Raw genomic sequence first — 19121 nt, 5'->3', positions numbered from 1 at the left:
TTTGTTTGTTTTTTCACTGAAAAATGACCTTTAATATCTCTTACTGCTTCCACAGGAGACACTTTGTAAAAATTTCAAACCAGAAACTGTTCCTGCTTCAGCGGCCGGAGGATCTCCCCCCTGTGTTTGGAGGGACATGTTGATCAAAAAGCTGAGCTGGGTGCTGGCAATTGGGCTTATCGCAATGGCCAGCGATGGTCTGCGATGGTCTTCTGGCCCTGGGGTTCAGGTGGGACCGAGCCAAGCCCTTCGCTCACGAAGATGGGAAAAGGAGGGATGACTTTCCTTGAGAGAGGCAGGAGGAAGAAAGCAAGCTGTGCTGTGAGCAGTAGCGAGGGGGAAAGGACATAAATAAAAAACCCCCTGATTTTCTCTGTGCCCCTGCCTTTTTTCTACCATGCTCCTCCGGTCTGTCTGACCGTGCCCAGCCCCTCTAGATACCCTTTGCACAACCTCGCAGCTTTGTTGATGTCCTTGTCCAGGTCTGCACTAGTCTGGGTGTCTTTGCTGGTGCAGACGTAGATTTTCATGAAAGCTGGTAGGAGCCCCATTGTCTTCTCAAGCTTTGGTGGAACAGGTCAACTAGAATTAGGGGCTCTTGGAGTGAGAAGGACCAAAGGATGGGTCAGATACAAGTGTGGGGAGGAGGCAATTACAGGCAAACTCATTTAATTTCCATCAACAGACGTGAGTCTTGGAGTTCTGCATGACTCCTGATTCCTTCCTTCCCTTGCAGTTGATATGGGGTGTTCACACTTTTTCCCCGTCCTCTTCTCTTCCCTCTTTGGCCGTAGGAGATAGACACTTTTTAAAATGCAAGGTGAGGGGTTTTTTTTTTTCAGCTCGTCAAATCCTCTCTGGTGGTGCCAGGGCTCTGAGAAACCCTGAAAGACTTCGAGGCTGGCTGCATGCAGTCTCATTTCGTTCGGGTGCCAAGCCCCGGCACTCCCTCCTCCAACAGCCTCACTTCGTTGTGATGGCTTTCCGACATCTCCTCGCCCTCGGGCTCCTGCAGCTCCCTCATCGCTACTTGCTGCTACTTACTCCAATCCCTTTCCTCCCTCCAAGTTGTCTGTGGTCCATCTCTTGGCTTTTCTGTACGACCGTTCTTCATCTCACGTCTTTGCCGCTCTTCAAGTGTCCTTTCCATTCTCCACACCTCCCTCTGCTAACGACTCGGGTACCTCCGTGCTGGCGTTTGACCCAAGCAGACAGCGTTTTCTTATAACAGTAATTCTCATGCACCGCAGAAATCCACTTGAATGAATGTCATACTGTTGAGTACCGTTGGCCTCGCTGACCAACATCTACCATTTATATTACGTTGCACTGGCAGGGGATAAAAATCTTCCCCGAAGCCTGGAAGCAAGTGAAAAAACACCACCGTGAATGAGTTTCCTATGCTCTGGGTGTGAAAGTACACACGAAAAGGGATAGAAACATTTTTTTTTTTAACCTGCTTTCCTTCCTTCTCCCCTTTGCCATCACTTGGTCTTTGCTGCGAGCGCACGTTCGCGGCTGCTGGCGTGCGCCGCAGTGCCAAGATGATGGAAGCGTTGATCCAACCTGCTGCGTGACCCTGTTCAGCGCAGCGATGCGCCCTGCTGTCAGCGTTAAGGTCGTGTCTAGAGCTCCTCTAAGCCCGGATCACAGGCCAGATTGAACTGGAGGAAAACCTTGCAGCTTTTGCTCACCGGGGAGGTGAGGGGAGATTCCCAGAGCATAGAGGGACTTGTTAGTGACATGGGATCTTGAGTAGAGCAGGCTTTGCTGGGAGATTTTATCTATTTTTATAGCTAGCGCAGGTGGATTTTTTTTGCGATAAAAGCCGTAAACACCAAAGAAGCCAGAATGCTCCTTTCTGGCTTCTAATAATCGGCTTCTAGCTCTGAATCATCCCAAAGTAATAGGACTTGCTGCAAATATGGCAGAGGTCAAGCTCTGTTTGTAGGAGATAAGAGAGTCTAGCCCTGAACCAATTCCTTCAGAGGTGAGGAGAGGGGAGCTGGACAAAGAGAAGGTGCTATCGGTGTTCCCCACGGGGTGGAAATTCGGAGTGACCCGGTCCCCTAGTAGACATCAGAGAATCCACCCACGTCGGTTCCTGATTTCTTGGAGACAGTTTTCCTTGCTCTCACGAAGAAGGTGGACGTTGCTTTACAATACCTTTGGGCGTTCGCTGCCTGGTGCCGTTTTACTTGGCAGTAGCACGAGTGTCTTTTTGCTGTGTCTCATTTAAATTGGCTTTGAGCAGGAAAAGGGATCCCCGAAGGTTACCTAAAAAGTTCTCGTCAAAATAGTGACAACCCCGGCAATTTGGGGGTTGTGCATCCATCCTGTACGGCAAACAAACAGACCCGGCTTCAAGCCTGTGCCAGCTATAAACCTTATGCTTTTTAATTGGGAAATTGATTTTAAATCCAAGCCACTTAAAAAATCTGATTAATTTCCTTAAAAAAAAAAAAAAAGGAAGAGTCTTTTCTCATGCTCCACCAGGCAAAAGAGAGGGAGGAGGAAATAATTCTCGGCTGCATCTCTGCAGGGCGCCCTGTTGATAACCTGGATAATACAATCTGATTTCGGCTTTGACTCTCTTCCTTTGGACGATTGCATTTCTTCAAGGACCAAAACCTGGTGATTCAGACCTGGAGGAGAATGTCTTTGTATTTTATTTTTTTTTTTTTTAGTGGTAAGCCCCATTTTTTTAATGGTGAGCCCCATTTAGCCAGGGGTGCGGGATCTGCTTGCCTCTAGGTCGAGGGCTGAAGTCTTAACTCTTGTGTGCCAAAATCCTTTTTTTTTTTTTCCCCTTTAATCTTTATGATCTAGCTTTTATAGCACTCACTGCAAAACTGGGTTCACAAGTCTTCACCGGGGAGGCGAAGCATCCTGACTCTTTCTCCGTGCTTTAGCGTAGCTGCAGCTGGTTTTGCTCCGGGGGAAGAAAAGGAGGCGGGTTGCTTGGCCATCTCTTTCTTTGCAGAGGAATTTCTTCCCTTCCCTGGTCCGGGCGAGGTGTTTCTCCTGCGAGCCTGGCTACCGAGGGGTGGAAAAAGTCTTTTTGTCGGCTCGGAGGAGAAGGAGGTTTTCAGTCACCCTCAAACTGTGAAGATGCGACATATCAGCTGCATAAAATTAATTTATTTAGTTGAGGGAGGTGTTAATTAAGAGATCTCATTTATTGTGTCTCTGCAGACAGTTCTCGAGGGCCTTTTGAATTGTCAGCTCCGGTGACGGCGAAAGCTAATGGTGTCACGAGTTAATAGCGGTATGATTCGTGCCGCGGGATGAAGCGGGAGATGGTGGAAGGGGCTGGGAAAGGAGTGAAGGACACAGGGCCGGAGCAGCTCGGCAAGCCCAGGGATGCCAGGGCAAAATGTATTTGCATGGATCGACTTAAAAATAACCGGCTGTCCGTGTGATCCGAACTGGAAAGGAATCTTTGATTTATTTTAAATAATCTGCTCTTTCTGCAATCCGAGAGGTTAATTCTCCTTGGTTAATCAGGACGCGTCAATCTGATAACTGAGTGCAGGCCTAACACCGAACTTAGGGGTTTAAATTTGAAGTCTCTTAGAAAATAACAAATACCCTTTATCTGAAAGAATTACATGCTCCAGTACAGCTGCTTATAGGCATCTCCTTCAGGAAAAGCTGCGCCAACACTTTTTTCCCCCACTTTTTTTTTTTTTTCCTCCTCCTTCTCATGATCTGTATCGAGTTGCTTTTGGAGGGAAATTGAAATTCTCTTGATGCAGAAAATAGGCCAAAAGGAGAAAAAAAAAAAAAAAAAATAGTCCAGGAGAAATATTAGACTCCCTGAGTAGGTGGTGCTGCCTTCTCCTCGTCAAAGATGTTTTGTGTTTTCAGCTACCCAGTTTGTTAAACAGAGGCTGTATTTCTTGTGCTTAGTAAATCAGCCCCATCTCTTCTGGGCTTTCCTTCTTGTCCGTCCTCAAAGCTTACAAACTAAGCTCTGTTGCGAGGCCAAACTTCCAATGTCTGTCTCAAAACAAGTGTGAGAGGTGGAGGTCGATGGGATGCCACAGCCGTTTCTCAGCCGCGAAGGAACCACCTCCCCGGGCTGCAGCAACACGACAGAACAAGTTAGTATTCAAGGAGAATGTGGGGCACCTATAGAAAAATGTATGGCTGCCGGAAGATTATTTTAACTGGCTCTTGTTGCACAGACTGAACTAGGAATTTTCTCCAGGTTGCTGATTTGATTTTCTTTAACCCTCTACTAGTGTGTTACTTCTTCCTTTTTTAATTGACTTTCAGTGATTTAAACCAGAGTGAGCATCGGCCTCATATAGGCTACCGTTACTTTAATCTTGATTTATGCATATTTTTTTTTTTAAATTATTTCTAAGCAGCGTGGGATGGCAGCGGCCGTGCAGCTCGGATGAGTCCCCACTCGTGCCCCTTGCCGGGTGACCTGTGTGCTTCTGCCAAGGGGGACGGAGGTTTCGGGGTAGTTTTTTGCCGTTGTGAGCTCAGGGTTGGTTTTTTGTTGCACTCAACAGCTCAGGAATGATTTGAAAAAGAGGAAAGGCATTTTTCCGAGCAGGCTCCTGCGGAGATTTCAATCCGAAAGCATCACCGGGAGCCACCCCTGTGCCAAGCGCTTGCCTCCCCGGGGGGGCATGCCGGATTTTCCTGTCCCGCTCTCCGAGGGGAGAAAAACCTTGGCTTGCCCTTGGCTCCCCTCACCGCTGCGGGACCGGCTCCCCTCTGCGTTAGCTCTTCCCTCGTGATCCACGGGCGGGAAGGGGAAATGTGGTGCGAGAGGGAAGTTTTCATTTCCGATTTAACCCCAAAGCGATGCCGGGGCTTTCCTGTGAGGGGGGCCCTAGGGCGAGGAGTTTGTTCCCTTTGGGAGCTGCATGTTAGAGAGAGATTTTTTTTTTTTTTTGTCTTGGGGACAGTCTCCTCTGAAGCCACGCAGCATCTGACCATCCGCAGCCACACGGTGTGGATTCTCCACTGCCTACTACTGTGGTTGCATCCCCGGCTGAAAACCCGACCGCTGCCGTATGGGACGAGAGGAGCAGCAAAGCGGTGGCCCTGCTAACGTAAATGATGGGAGACTGGCGGACGGGAGCACGGATACGGCTCCTGACCCGCCTGGGAAGGATTACTGTTCCACGCGGAGCGGGCGAGCCGGAGCCCAGACGAAAGGGTGGTGTGGGAGCGGGGCACAAGCTGGAGACGAGATCATCAGGGATTCATTTAAACCACGGTGTCGGATCCTATAAATCTGAGGGCTTTTGCATATTTCCATATTTATATATGAAAATTCCACGAAGTGGCTTAAAGGCAATTGAAATAAAAACAGGGTTGTCAGAGCTTGAAAAGTACCGGCAAATCTCTAACATACCATTTAATACAAACGTATGGGCTTGAAAAAGCTCCAAGCGGGTGGAGGAATTTTTTTGCATGCAAACGCCTGGCCGGCGCCACGTTGGTCCCCGCGTGCCGTGAGCACGCTGGTGCCTCGGGTCACCTCGGCGGCCCGGGGGGTGCGGAGGGAAGGGTCCTTTCAACCTGGCTTCCATCCCGCAAGGAGGGCAGCTTTGGGCTGCTGTGGTTTCCCTCGGGTGCTTTCTCACCGCCTCGCGTGTGCCGTGGTGGTTTGGGGGTGGGTGGGAAGTTGATCTTCGCGGCTCCTTGCTCGTAGCACCCTAGAAGCTGCGAGCTGGGGACCGAGCATGGCTGCGAGGGATGCCGGTGGCGGCGCTGGGCCGTTGCGGTAAAAGCGTTTTTACACCCCGCAGAGGTTGCGGTTGTGTGCAGGCTGTTTCCCTTCCTGCTGGAGACCATCTTCCTCTCCCATGAGCGCGTGCCCTTTTCCATTTTGATCTTCTGTTATCGGTCAAACCGAGAATTCTCCGAACCACTGGTCTGTGTCACCCTCGCTGACCTTCTGCCGGTTGGTGAGTCTCTTCCCATGGATTAATTTGAAGAAGCATTGCAGAGATTTATGCTTCGTACCCGGCATGGGGCCCGAGCGGGTGGAACGGTCCTCCAGCTTTGAACACGTACTCCTTAGATTACCCCGCATAGCCTTGTGCTGGTTTTTGGATGCCTCTAGATGTTCTCCTCGGCCTAGCTTGGGTGCCTGGTCAGTGCTCCTTGCTGTAGGACCTCAACCCTTTCTGGTCTCCTCGGTTCAGCCCCAAATCTCAGTGCAACGTACTGTAGCTCTCGGCTCTGGCCTCTAGTTTTTATCTGCACCAAATTGCCTCCAAAGAGAAACTCCTGCTTTCTTGATGCAAGGACAAGAGCGAGCCTCCCCCTTCTCCGAGCCCTCTGTCATTCAGGGCTTTTCCCCCCCCCCCTTCAGCCCCAAGGTGGGTAGCTGGAGGCCACTGCCACAGCTTTTCTTCTGAAGTCTCCAAATCAAAAGGAAATAATTAGCGGAGGATGAGAAAGCTTGGACGAAAACAAACTGTCAACAAGAAGAAGGTGCTAATGTATCTGTCATCCCTCTTCCCTCCTGGCCGGTCCCCAGAAGTGGAAGGCTGGGCGCTCCGTCTCCCATGGAGAAGAGGATGACCCCGCTCGGCGTCGCTCGCCCGTCAGCTGTGGTTGTCTCCAGACATCAGCTCTCGTGTCGTGAAGACGCGTCTTGCTCCCAGGCCGGTTCCTCCTGCTGTCCCCTGTCTTGTGGTTGGGAGGGATTCGCTTCACGGACAGCTTGGACGTCAATGGCTGCAACTTCCCCGGCGCAAGTGCTTTCAGCTCAGGTTTTATCCGCTAACGTAGATGCCTAAAATCGATTTGTATCCTAAAAGTGCCTATTTCTCTTCATTACAGAGAGACAGGCGTGCAGAATGAGTAGCTCAGATGTAGGTGTCTGCAGTTATTAAGTTAAGCAAGACGAATCCCGGTGTCAGCATCTCCCTTGGCTTTGCTTAGGGATTTGCTCCTTCTCCTGTAGGACTCCTCCTGGTGACTTTGGCGCAGGGTGACATTCTTGGGAGCCTGGGAACTTGCTGGATATTTTCTGCCTGAGATGCGACATCGCTTCCCGGGGCGAGGCAGGCTCTGAGGCCGTATTTCTGCAGCAGTCCTACCCTCCCTTCCTCCTGTATAGCTCTTTGCCACAGGATATATTTTTTAACATCGATTTAAAAGCATGTAGGGCGTTGGCATTTCAGGGTGTTGCCCGTCTTGAGTCTCTGAAGGGGTGATGGACAAAACCTTGACTGGGTGACGTTTTCAGTGACAAAACACACCACGGTTCTTTCATTCCTTGCTCATTTTTTGGGCTGAGGAGCAAGCTCTCGCTGTTTGCAGATGTTTCTTGCGGTGCCCTTCCTTTGCCTTGATGAGCAAACAACATCGCACGTAATTGCATCTCTGAGGGATCTTCAACTAGACGTTTCTACCTGATTTATCTTTAACGTTGCTGTTGGCGGAGGCGCTTTGGGGTGATTCTGCTTTGTCAGGCTGGAAGATGAACTTCCATGGAGGTCTCCTCTCTTTCTCTGCCCCCGTCCCTCATCCCTGCTATAGTGGTACATGTGGGGACGCTTAACCCCATAGGAGGAAGACACCCCAGTTCCCTTGTCGCCCACGTCCTCTGTGGTTCCAGCCTCTGGCCACCAACAAAGGCGCAGAGGTTGTTTCCACCTGGGCAGAAGAGGAGGCCGTCGTTTGAGGGAAGGAGCAAGGTGGTGGGGGTGCAAGGGGCAGTGGCCCCGCAGAGCACGGCCAGCTCAGTTCGCTGCTGCCACCTATTGCTGGGCGAGGGGAAGAAGCGGGGCTTGGCTGCAAAAATCCAGAGGTGCAAACATCTGGGGAGCTCCGCTCAAAGTTCACATAAGCGTTGGGTATAAATCTCCCCAAAGCTGTGACCTTGATGGTGAGGCTGTTGCTCTCCATTGCCCTGCTCCATCATGGACTTTCTCCTGCCTGGTGCCACCAGCGATGGACACTACAGGAGGCAAGTTTTAAGGCTGGCAGTGAATTTCTAGGGGGTTTTCGGAGCCCAGGGCTTGCTAACTTTTAAACCAACTCCTACATGCTTCAGCCTTAGTCTTCTTGCTGCTGGCAAGCCTCAGCTACGCCGAGGAGGGTTTGTCTGGCCAAGGCGAGCGCTGGTGTGGGTGAAGCTTCCAGCAGCTGGGATGGAGAGAGCACCCACCCCAGCCTTCAGCAAGGCTTTGGTCCATCGCTTCTCTGCAGGGCTAATGATTTCCGAGGAAAAAGGCAGATCCCTGCCAGTAACAGTGGCCTAAAATACCCAGTAAAGGCGTACAGGGCAGCGGTGCCGGCTTCTCCAGAGTCACAGTTTGTTCCTTGGTCTGTTCTCGGGCTCCACCAGGTTTACAGCAGCATCTCTCACCTCCTGCTCCCAAATCCTGCTGCCTTGCTCCTGGGAGGTCCCTGCCACGTCCTGCACCACCCATCACTTTTTTTCCTCTACCTGGCATTAGAGGGCAGTCAAAGGAAACCTTCCCTCTCCTCCTGCTCCCCAGGCTCTGCACCGGCACCCACCCTGGGAGCAGAGGGCTGACCCCGAAGCGGGGCTCAGCCGCAGCCTTTGCCTTGCCGTCGCCCTCGCCGCCTTGTTTCGGGTATCCGGCCGTGCCTTCGCCGGTCAGAGCTGCTCACGGTTTTGCGTCTGGCGTTCGGGAAGCAGCATCTGCGGCGCTGAGAAATGCCACGCGCCGCTCTTCCCCTGCCTCGCCCGCCGTCTCCTCCTAATTGACATCTTTGCATCTTGTCTCTGTTTGACAAATCAGGCTACTTATTTTAAGTGATGACATGTATAAATATTGCAGGCATTCGTTTTACGTCTGGATACCCTGATAATAAAAGCTATCAGAATCTCTTCCCCCTCCCTTGCATAGCAATTACTACCAAAAGGTTTTCTCTTCCATCACCGGAGCGGGATGCGGAGAACGAATTGTGTCTGTGACAGCAAGATTTCCCTCTTGCATTGGGGGAATATGGTTTTGGGCAGTAAACCGGCATTTTTTTAGACTATTGCAGCAGCAGCACGCTGAAACCATGCTGGGGGGGTGTGTGTGGATCTTGCAGGAGCCCTTTTGCCTGCAAAATTCTGGGTTTGGTGGCTGGGGTGGCAGTGGGTGCCATCACGGGTGCGGTTTCGACTCATGGGTGCTGTCCCCGTGCCTTGCTCGATCCTGCTCGGTGCCGTGGGATCCCGGAGCCAGCACCCGGCCGGGCTCCGCTCCTGCATCCTCGCTAGCGCGCTGGTGGCTCTCCTGGGCTGAGGCTGTCAAATTGCAGGGTATTATTTTTAGCCTGGTTTCCTGAGGAAAAGCAGCTTATGCGATTGTACTGTCTGTCAGTGCTTTTCCTCCCACCAGCCTCCTCTTAACGAGTTTTGAACCCCTTGTCAAATTTACCGGGAGGGGGGATAGAGAGCTCCAAGACGTGAAGTTCCTGCACGTTTCCCAGCAGCCGGGGCCAGCTCCTCCAAGGAGGGGATGGCGCTGGGTGGCAGGACCAGGGGCAGGAGGAGATGCTGGGGAAGGTGCGAGACGAGAGTCTGGGAACGGCCTCTCCGCTGAAGGCTTATTGTCTCAAATACAGATATTAAACACCCATGCCTTAATTAAAGTTAATTTCTGGGAGAGGCGTTTTATTACAAAAGAGCTCTCCAGCTCAGGCGTGTCCGCGCCATCTGCTTGGAGCTGGCGGTGGGGACCGGCCGCGAGAATCGTCCCTTCTCAGGAGGAGGACAAGCTCAACGGAAAAGCCTCTTTTCTTCCCCCCCTGCCTCTTAGTCCAGGTTATTATTGACAGTAATTTATTAATTTTTTTAAGAGCCGAGTGGTGCTGCTGGCAGGAGAAGGTGCAGAGCTTAATCTCCTATGACTTTCCTCGGTGTGGGTTCTCTGATGGCTAATAGCGAGGTTGAGCGGGCTGTCCTTCAAGGGGCTATTGCTCTCTCCTTTGTCCAGCTATTTATTTTCCTTAAGCTTTCAGGAACTTAATATTTTGCGATTTCTACCCTGTGTCAGAACTGGATGAAAGTTATTAAACGGTGGCTTGACTGAGATCGGACATGTGTGCACACACATGTAGGAGCTCCCGTTTCTTGGGAAACTGGTCTTAATGAGAGAGAGCTCCTATTAACGCTTGCTTACTTTTTTGCTTGAGGTGTTTGCCAGGAATGGAATTTTTATGGGAAATCTTAAACCAAACAATGATGCTAATAAGCTGTAATCCAAAACAGGGAGGGAAGGGAAGGGACATGCTTCGTTCTCATCCCACAATCCTTCCTGAGATTTCGAAAGAAGTGCTTTTTCTACATCAAGATAAAACCAAGATACTTTTTAAAATTATTATTTTCTTCTTTTTCTTTTTTTTTTTTTTTAACCAGAAGATGAGAGTGAACCTCCCAGGGTTGGTTTATGGCTGGGGCCCCACTGGGAATGTTGGAGACAGAGAGGTACAAATCCCTGCTTTGAAGGGCTTGAATCTGAGCCATCCGCATCCCTGGCCAGTACTCAATATACCAGGTTATTTCTGCTTCGTGAAGCTCTTCTTTTCCTCTATCTTTTTTTTTTATTATTATTTTATTTTTATTTTTTAAACCGCTGACAACTCCATGATGACGACGCTGAAAAATCTCTAGTTCGGGTAAATAAATTTGTCATTTGAAATGGCCTTTCTTCCCCCTCTGCGTGAGATCTTCAGTTTGGCAAGCTGACATTCTCTGACTAAAAACTGTTTTGTCTCAATTTCTGACCATCCTTACTCACCGTGAGTGGGTTTTGCCCATAAACACAGAAGTTGCTGGGTAAACCTGAGTAATTCTCCTCTTAGAGGCCTTTGCTGCTGTCTTCTCCTCCCTCGAATAGCCACCTGCGTTTTGAGGCTTATTGTCACGTATTTTGATGTAAAACCTGAATCTGGCTCCTGATTTACTCAAGAGAGATCCAAATGTATTCAGAATGAGCCCAGGATTCCTCATGAAACATTCACCTGCTTAAAGAAGGCTTTAAAAAAAACCCCTTTATTAAGAACAAAAAAAAAAAAAAAAAAGATGGAAAAGTCTTTTTTACCACTTAATGCAGCGATGGATTTTTTTTGTGTGTGTGCAAACTTTAGATAAAAGGGGCAGAACTTCTAATTACATTACCTAGGGAGGCTTAATAATGTTTGCCCAAAGTATCTTGTCGTGAAAATTCACCAGAGTAAATTCAGTTTAATTTCTGCCAAAATCCCTTCGCTTCATCCCTTACTGCTTTCCAAAGACCTTGTGGGGAAGGAGAACCCACGGTTTTTGGGTTCCTCCAAAGACGACTGTTGCATTGGGCGAGAGCTGGCAAAGACGTGGGTTTGGTTATGCTGTGTTGCGTGACCTCGCGTGCTGGCGGGACAGAAAGACCAGCTTATATTGCATCTGTTTCTCAGCGTTTTGCTTTTTTTGAGATAGCTATTGGTATCTGTATTCTTGTAAAGTCTTCCTAGAGCAAGTGAAAGGTACTTAACTCCAGGCTAAATTTGGCTGGCTCGGTATGCAATAAGGACCAGCGCTCCCTGAATGAACAAGCCTTAAATTAATAAGGTTTGGACCTGGTGAAAACCTGGCGAGGGGATTATTTCCCAGCATCTTGTAAAAAGCAAAGCCCAGAAGCCCTTAAATTATGCTTGTGGGAAAGCACGTTGGGCTCTTGGAGAAGCCTTGGGATGAGAAGAGCTTCTTCAAGCTGCGAGGGGACTTGCCCACTTCTGGTGGGCAGCGAACCGAGTGTGCCACCAGAAACTACAAACTTAATGGTGCTGGTGCCTCTCTGTGTCCCCGTCGCAGGGATCTGGTGAGCATGTAGGCAATGATGGGCATGGGGCCGGCTTGGGACTATCATTGCTCCCCCAATAATTACTGGTGTAAGAGGAACATGGGGCTGGAAGGATCTCATGGCTCGCTGTCGCCAGTCGCTTGCTATTGCAAGCAACTACTCACCATTCCCTTTTTGTAAACTTTATTGAGAGCTGTCTCAATGGCAGGCGGGTTTTTGCTCCTCTGTTCCCATGGAGGCTGTCTCAGGTCCTGGCTCGCGCGATAGTGAAGAGTAATTAGCCAGCCTAAATGTGCTGATGAGTGGTTTATGTTGCTCTCTCCAACCTCACCACAGTACTCAGGATATGAGCTCTTGGAGATGTTCTTCATTAGCAGTTAATAGGTTTTTCTCTCTCTCTCTTCTGGAAATACTTTGAGTTGTAGATGCCTTTTTATAATTGTGTTGTGTCAGGGCCCTCCGATCTGTTGTCTCAGCTAAACCACGCGGGTGGGTCTTCTTGTTTGTCATCTCCACCGGGTTTTCATCCTTGCCACTGATCTCCTAAACGTGGCTTGGATTTTGTACCCTGGAATGTCATTCCACGTCCATCGGTCTGGTTCTCAAAGTCGTCCTTTCCTTCTGAATGATGCCAAAACTCATTATTTTGGGTTGGTTTGCCTCCTAAGCGGCGATCTTGACAAGTGTTGGTCTCCCATCGCTAAGGAAGCGTTGAACGTGAGTGGTGACTGAACAGTCTGCTCAGCAGAATCCCTCCAGACCGTCTCTTTTTTTGGTATTATCTATTGTAATCTTATTTTTTTTAGGCAAAGCTTTTCTTTGATTCATAATTCTTATTGTAATGTTCCCCTCCTATGGTTTAACTAATCATTTTCCCATGTGGCACAATATCAAATGTTTTTCTGAAGTCCAGATGGTCAAGCTCTCTCACAAAAGGCAAAGATTGGCTTTTGTCTAAAAAAAAAAAAAGCAAAAAAAAAAAAGCTGTTATCTCCCAGAAAAATATATTTACCAGGCTCGCCTGGCAGAATCCATCTGCATGAAATCCAGTTTGCATTTTACTTGTTTTCTTTATTTTTTTTTTGCCTTTGAGTTGTTTCTCAGGCAGAGATGCTTCTCAGTCCATCCTGAGCAACCTGTAGCTGCCCGAATCGCATCCTCCCGCCCCAGCCTTCTCTTCTTTAATCTTACATCCTCCTTCCCTCCCGCTCCCCCTCATTAGATTACTTTAAAATAATCTGCAGAGAAAGAAGTCTCTGGGAAGCGGGGCAGCGCCGCTGAAGTGATTATTTCCACTACGGTAAAGGTTGAAAACTGGTTACAATTATCACTCCTAGTTTTACACGCTAACGGGATTTGCCTTTGGGGGATTAAGCTAACTACTCTGTCATGCAGGTGAGTGTTTTGTTTTGCTCCTTTAAACCATCCTTTCTCAGGTTGTCAGGGAGTTTGCAGAGGAAGATAAAGGATGCCATCCGTATCCCGCTCGCCGAAACCCCGACCACGGCTCGCGCAAGAAACGCTTCCGCTCCGTGGCGGCTCGGGTTGGAGAGATTCATTTCGGGTTGTTTCGAGGTCATCTCGGGTGCATCTTTTTGTTGAGTGTGCTTGCAACCGCTGGAGAAGTGGCGCTGGTCCTTTTTAAATTCTTCTTTTTGGGAAAATAGAAATACGGAGACTCGATCCAGCTTCTCCGTGCAGTACAAGGAGGGTGAAGCTTTCAGGCTGGCACCGTGTGGATTCCCACGAGCTGAGGGTGAAGAGTAGCGCTAGCCAGGGATTTTCCGCTTAATTTTTCTTTTTGACAGAAAACATCAGCGTAATTGACTTTTTTGGACAGGACTGCACTCAAACCAGTTCAGCGAGCTCTTGTGACTCCTTGCGAATGGGGCCCGGTGTCAGCTCCTGCGCTGCCCACCTCAAAATCCGGGGCTTCGCTAAAAGGACTGCATAGCCTTGTGCCAAAAAATTTAGGGGATGGAGCTGCTGCCTCTAACTGGTGCTTCTTTGTACCGAGCACTCCATCGGTCAGTCCTCGGTAACGGGAAAAAGGCAGCTAATTAGGGCAGTAGACCACTACGGACACGTAGCCTTCATATCTGGGCCTACTTTGCCAGTGGAGAAGACATCAAAAGCTGGATGGGTGTGTTTAATTTACAAGGTGGCAGCTGGGTTTCACTGGACAGAAATGGCCCAAAATGGGACCAAAACCCGGCCAGACCAGGGTCTTGAATGGAAAGAGGAAAGGCTGAGACTGGTCATGATTTTGGGGAGAAATAACCAGTTTCACTGTAGAAAAGTGATCTAAAGCTTTCAACGGTTATGGGAGATGCGGTTGATACAGGCAGCGAGCAGCACGATAAACGTCAGCAAGAGGTTTTGTTACAGAAGATGGTCCTGCACTGCAAAACTCAGGCCCATTCCCACGTCTGACCCGTGCAAAATTAGGGCATTTAACTTATGCCTCGCTCTAGGTTTCTCTAAGAAAAAGACCTTGCAGCCCCTAAAGGGTTGCGTTCTGTGAATGCTCACTCTCATAAGTACAAAACATCCTTTCTCTCAGTCCTACCTGAGCCAGGATTATCTTAAACACCCCTGAGTAACCAGCCCTGTTACTCCTTGACAACTGGTGTAGGAGAAAGGCAGGACCAGAAACTGGGTTTTGTTGGCTCTGTGGGGAGGCTGTAGCTTTAGGAGATGACTGGGAGGCAATAAATCCCTGGTGAATTAATTCAAAGGGTCAATGTCTGTAGTTAATCAGTTAAAATTGCCTATAGTTGTCCAGCTGTGTCTTTCCTGTCAGCTAGAAGATGCCTGTGAGGCAGGAGACATCTACTAGGTAGACTGGGTCGGTTTGGTGGTGGTTTTTTCCCTCCCCTGTCACAAGCGGTTTTTCAGTGGACACATAGACAAGACTGTTTTTGACATTTATCTGGGTTTATCTAAGATCTAGTTTTGCCTCTATTCCTCCTTGCTGTTTTTTTTTTTTTCTTTTTTCTTTTCTCAATTTGGCGGTGGTTGGAATAACTTGACTTAATGACACATTTTCAGCCCTGATTTCAGTGGTGACAGTTATTAACGGTTTCACGATAAGAAACAGGTGTTTCAGCATGGTCCATCAGGCAGAAGAAGAACAATGCCTCCCCAATGTCATTGTTCATGATGTATTCAATGACTGCTAGCTTTTTTTTTTTTTTTTTTATGAAGATTTTATTCAACCTCATAGGTAGCATTTGCTGTTTAGTATGCAGGCTTTGGGCAAGCTAGTGGAGTGGAAAACCTTTTAATTTCTTTTTAATGCAAACATGGATCTTGTAAGACCTTGTCAAGCGATTGGAATGGGTGCGGGCTCTTGCTTATGTCTCTCAGCATCCCTTGGTGGTCCCCTGCAAGCAAATCCTGGGTACTTCTCATGGTAGTTGTGGTGCGAGGGACAGGTCCAAGCCCGAAGGGATCAGGGCGGTTCTCCTGGCTACCCGTTTTGCAATGAGGAGCCGCACCTGGGGCGGTTTGGGCAGAAAACATCGTTAGTATAATAGGGGCATTGCAACAGCTCCTGGGCTCTGCTGCCACTTCCCGTGCTTTCCCATGGATGGGCGGGTAAGGAGCGATGGGTTTGGTACATCAAATATCCTGGGTGGTTTTTTTCGGACAAGGCGTGAACATGGATCACTTGCTCTCAGTATGTGGGTGGGTTTGTCAGGCATTTTGTTTGGCCAAGACCCGTACTGTCCATTTTTTGCTGACCCCCCGCTAACTCCTCCTTTGCTGCCGTTGCCACTCTGCTATACGCACGCGGTCAGTTCTCTCTCTGATCTCACATCGAGTAATGCAAAAGGTCTCGGTGTAGGAGCCGCGTAGAGCTCAGCTGTACCCGGAGAAGGTGAGGGGACAAAACTTCATCTCTGCCTTTGCATCGCTTGTGGTGTGAGATTGGCTGGAGGGTCGCTGCCGCAGCCGCTAGCGGTTGGATCCCGCCGATGTGCTGCGCAGGTCTCGTGTTCTCTGGCCGTGCTCCCGGCGCTCAGGGAGACGGGGGCGGTACGAGGCAGGGTAACCACGCTGGCCCCTTTCCATGTCCTGTGCAGGAGATATTCCCAGAGAGGGCTGCTCGCTCTGTGATTCGGTGGAGCTGGCTGGCCGGCCAGCTGGTAGATGCCAGAGTGGATAATGTTGGGTTTCTCCTGAGGGACAACTTTCTGCATCCTTCATCTTCCCCGGAGGGGGAACTCCGTAGGAGCTGGAAGGAGGCAAAGCCCTCAGTGCTTGGACTGCTGCCTGAGGGGTGTGGCAATGGACACGTCCTTCTCCTCTTCCTCATCCTCTGAGGATGCTGTGGTCCAGCTCTGACCACAGTGTAGGGCCGTGCCCTCTGGGCCTTGCTAGAGTGGCTTAATGAACCTTGGAAACAGGACTGGGACACTTGCAGCCTTTCGTGCCTTTATTTTGTTACGCAACCTATTTATTTCCCATTGATATTTGATATCGCAAAGGGTTGGATTCGGTGCAAGGTTCACCAACGGTGCTCGATAGGTCCCCTTGGTCTTCAGCGAGGCAGTGCTGCCTCCCACCCCAGTCCTACTGCTTGGGCTCCCTAGTGAAGAAAAAAAAAAAAAAAAAAAAGATTAATTGGTGATAAATAATGCATTTTGTTCCCACCTAAAGGTTGTTTGATCTCCATAGTCTTCATTCCTCCGGTGACAGGGAGCTCAGTGTTAATAGCTATTTGTCACCCATCACAGTGCTTGCACAGCCTGAGCAGAGCTGTGCTTAGCTAATATATCCGTGCCACAGGCAGGGCTTCCCATTATTACTTTCTCTACAAAAATTTAAAAAAAAAATAAAAAAATTTAAAAAATTCTGCTCTCCTGTGGTGACTTTTCACAGCAGTTTCTCAAAGTGAAACAATTAATGAACATTAAACAGGCTTTTTCTGGGAAAGCAGCAATCAGGAGAGAAGATCTAGTATCCCTCTCAAATCTCCCTGTACATACACACACGCACACGGAGCCCCTTCAAGGCTGAGTAGAATTGGAAGTGATAGTTACCAGTATAATATTTAAATGAGCATTAATTACCATAAACCGTTTGGATTTTAACGTCTCCTTCTGTACAGTATGTAAATCAGGGCCGGAATGGGCTTGTGAGCGTGCGTTGGGCCTCTGGTATTGCGGATAAAAGGGCTGTGATTTTTTTTTTGATTTTTTTTTCCCCACAGTACGGGGATTTAGCCGCCTGATTTCCATTCATGTTGATGGGAGCAACGGGGCCAAACCCTGGCCACCGCGGGGAAGGTTTTTCCCCCTCGTCCTCAGGGACAGCCCTACCCCGAGGACGGCTTGCGCCCGCTTTCCCATCCCAGCTCCGTACCCGGCGAGGCTTCCCAAGGAGGATGCTGATCAGATGCCGAAACGACTTGGGTTTGGGGCTGGGTGGAGGGATGGCTCGCCGTTAGCGTGAGGGAGCAGCTTTTGTATGTTTTATTGGGTACTAAGGGGTTTTTATGGAGTTTTAGCGCCCAAACCGTGCGTGATGTAGTTGCGCGGTGCATGGTTTGCTGGGCGGTGCTGTACCCATGTCCGCACCCTTCGTCTCCTGTCCTCCCTCCATCCAGCCCGGCCTGCAACCCCGAGCAGAGGGGAAGGGACTTTGCGCAAAGCCGCTGGAGACGGCCAGGTCTTCGGGCACCTTGGGATACCTCCCCAGCCCCCTTGTCCTTCCTCTTCACCCCCCTCTTCCTCCGTAGAGACCTAGTTTGCCTTGCAAAGTGGTCTCATTATAAATGCATCAGCCTCTGCCGGTCTCGCACGCGCAGCCTTCATTTAGCCCTCCAAGCTCGATTACATCTGAGGATGTCTTGGGGTAATTAAGTAATATTAGAACATTTTCTTTTCTATTTTTTTCCCCCCCTTCCCTAATGCAGCTTTCAAAGCACAAGCCTCAGTTCTCACCCACTGGAGCCCACTTCTCCGAGCCTCTGAATTCTCCCTAATGTACCTCGCCGTGAATGAAGGCTAATTACATTTCTGAAAGATGTCATTAGTGTCATATTCATGCTGGGTTTCGGAGAGCTGGCATGCAGCGGGGAACGCTCCCTTAGGTGCCTTTCAGCATCACCACGCGCGGTGGCACCGGTGAGGAGTGGGGTTCAAACTGGCCCGGATTTCTGGACGGCAACGGGTTGCTCAGCCGAGATGCTCTGGGCTTTGTTGTGAGCAATCTCTTGCCTTGGATGTTTTGCATCCTTCATCTCCGGAGCTCATCATGGTTTACAAATATTAACTAATTAAGCCTCTCAGAGCTCCTCTGAGATAAGTAATTGCTACTCTAATGATTGGCATTATATCCGCTCTCTTCTCTAAGCATCGGACAGTGCTTTTTGCTGTAGAGAAAGGAGGAAGCAAATTTTTAAGCGTGCAAGAAGAGAGGTGAGGCTTTTGGATTATCTGGCCGTCTAACCTGTTGGCTGGTGGCCAGAAATCTGGGGCTACCACAACAGGTACCTGTGGCCTTGCTTTTGAAGCCTACATTCCATTTTCCTCCCTCTTACATCTGTATAAACCCGAAAGGGCTCTACTGACTTCAGTGGAGGCTTCCAGAGGGAAGAGAAACCAAAAATCGTCTATTTGGGTAGCTCGTTGTTTGCATCACGGATGGGATGTTAGTTCCCAAGGAAACAAAAAGAAAAGTGGTGGTCATACCTTATTATTATTTTTTTTTCTCTTGCTAGGTGGTTAGAAGGACAACGTTCTGGTTTTACGCTACCACTGCTCTCCCGTTCAGCCCAGTGTGAGGTGGCCACCAGGCTCCCACAGGTGAGTGCTGCTTTCAGGAGGTATTAGATGCTCATAAAAAAGAAGCCACGTATAATTTAGAGTAAAATTGCCGCGAAAATGCTTGTTCGTGTTGTACTGCGTTGCATTTTGTTGACCTGGAGAGCTGCATTAGCTCTGTTAGCGGGGCCGGAGTTTGCTGCCTCTGGAAGAGGACAGTTATCCCAGGCTGACGTCCCCCTCTGCCTGCCTGGCTTTTTGGGGCACCGCTGCCGTGGCCCAGGCTCACTGCGGATCGAAGGGGATAGTAAGGGATGGTGCAGCCCGGCACCGCGTGCAGACAGCAAGCGATGTACTTGCATATCTTCACGTACGTTGGGGGGGAAAAAGAAAAACCGCTCCAAGATCGGTCAGAGGCAGAACCTGGGTCCAGCCGCTGTGATTTATTTAGGTCAAGCTGGGTTCTGCAGCGCTGATTTGCCATCATCGGGAGGCACCTGGCCTTGGAGGCGTTACACCAGAGGCGAACGATGCAGAGCTGCCTTCATCCTTGGGCATCTCT

General features: G+C 49.5%; 1 long non-coding RNA gene across 2 annotated transcripts in view; it reads left to right on the top strand.

Annotated features, from left to right (window-relative positions):
- Positions 1 to 19121, top strand: part of LOC142602651 (uncharacterized) — a 129777-nt gene that overhangs the window by 16614 nt on the left and 94042 nt on the right. For both annotated transcript variants that reach the window (XR_012836413.1, XR_012836414.1), the window contains exon 3: positions 18517 to 18601. This is a non-coding gene — a long non-coding RNA (uncharacterized LOC142602651). The remainder of the gene's footprint in view (positions 1 to 18516; positions 18602 to 19121) is intronic.

Source organism: Balearica regulorum, chromosome 7, assembly GCF_011004875.1.
Source record: "Balearica regulorum gibbericeps isolate bBalReg1 chromosome 7, bBalReg1.pri, whole genome shotgun sequence".
NCBI classification, from domain to species: Eukaryota; Metazoa; Chordata; class Aves; order Gruiformes; family Gruidae; genus Balearica; species Balearica regulorum.
Note: the sequence above shows the minus strand (reverse complement) of the source record. Positions and strands in the feature narration are given on the sequence as shown.